We start from the raw sequence: 411 nt of genomic DNA on the forward strand, positions 1-411 counted from the left end.
TATTGTTGTTTACTATGTATATAATATATTTATATATTGTTTTCTTTTAAACGGGTGACCTCCAGGTTTTTTTAATTCTATACCCCATCAGTAAATAAATTTTGAGCATACATATATAATTAATTTTTATTTAGAAATCTTATACATAAAATACTAGAGAAATATATTATGTATATTTTAAACATTGAAAAGAGAGATTGTTAAGTGATGGAATAAAAACAACATGAATAAGGGCCCTAAGGTTTCCTACATACTCCAGGGACTCATCCATCCAGCGTCGGGGCTATGAGTCTCTTACTGTGACAGCACTGCTTTAAAAAACCTGACCTATCAAAAGGAAGAGGGGCAACTTGTGGTTTTAAGCCACGTGCATTGGATTTTTCATTTTAAACATTGTCATTCATTAGTGGC

This window comes from Puma concolor, chromosome C2 (assembly GCF_028749965.1).
Source record: "Puma concolor isolate L17-30 chromosome C2, mPumCon1.1.hap2, whole genome shotgun sequence".
In the NCBI taxonomy this organism is placed as follows: Eukaryota; Metazoa; Chordata; class Mammalia; order Carnivora; family Felidae; genus Puma; species Puma concolor.